Source organism: Elephas maximus, chromosome 17 (assembly GCF_024166365.1).
Source record: "Elephas maximus indicus isolate mEleMax1 chromosome 17, mEleMax1 primary haplotype, whole genome shotgun sequence".
NCBI classification, from domain to species: domain Eukaryota; kingdom Metazoa; phylum Chordata; class Mammalia; order Proboscidea; family Elephantidae; genus Elephas; species Elephas maximus.
The window spans coordinates 78,860,773-78,861,670 of NC_064835.1; the positions used below are offsets into that span (position 1 = coordinate 78,860,773).

An 898-nucleotide genomic window follows, 5' to 3' on the forward strand; every position below is an offset into this window, starting at 1 on the left:
GACCTTGAATATATCCCACCTGAATTTAGAGACCATTTCAAGAATAGATTTGATGCATTGAACACTGGTGACTGAAGACCGGACGAGTTGTGGAATGACATGAAGAACATCACACCACAGGCATAGAGGTTAGGATATATGACACATTTTTGGTGGACACAATCCAATCTGTAACACCATGTTCAGTCTCAGATCAGACTGCTGTGATCCATAGGGTCTTCACTGGCTCATTTTCAGAAGTATATCTCCAGGCCTTTCTTCCTAGGCACCTCAGTCTGGAAGCTCCACTGAAACCTGTTCAGCTTCATAGCACACGCACGTCTCAGGCAGACTAGTGGTGGCTGTCCATGAGGTGCATTGGCCAAGAACAGAACCACGTCACCCGCATGGAAGGGGAGAATTCTACCACTGACCCACCACTGCCTCGTAATAAATGGTAGCAGTCATTATTAAAACACTTTAACCATGAAATAGAAAAACATAGTTTATATATTTCTTATAGTTTATATAGGGGGCATTGGTGGTTCAGTGGTAGAATTCCTTCCTTGCATGCAGGAGATCCAGGTTCGATTCCTGGCCAATGGACCTCAGGCACAGCCATCACCTGTCTGTCAGTGGAGGCTTCTGTGTCACTGTGATGCTGAACAGGTTCCAGTGGAGCTTCTAGATGAAAACGACTAGGAAGCAAGGCTTAGTGATCTGCTTCCGAAACTCAGCCATGAAAGCCCGATAGAGCACAACCGTCTGATCCGCAAGCCATCATGGGATGGTGCAGGACAGGACAGTGTTCCGCCGTGTCTGGGGTCACCATGAGTCAGGCGCTGCCTGGATGGGCGCTAACAAGAATAATCATTTATTAATTACTGCAATTTATTAAATATCACATTCTGGTCACTAG

General features: G+C 46.1%; 1 non-coding gene across 1 annotated transcript; it reads left to right on the top strand.

Annotated features, from left to right (window-relative positions):
- Nucleotides 1-514: 514 nt before the first annotated feature.
- Nucleotides 515-585, top strand: TRNAA-UGC (transfer RNA alanine (anticodon UGC)). The gene has a single exon. It is a non-coding gene; the product is annotated as a tRNA-Ala (tRNA).
- Nucleotides 586-898: the final 313 nt, after the last annotated feature.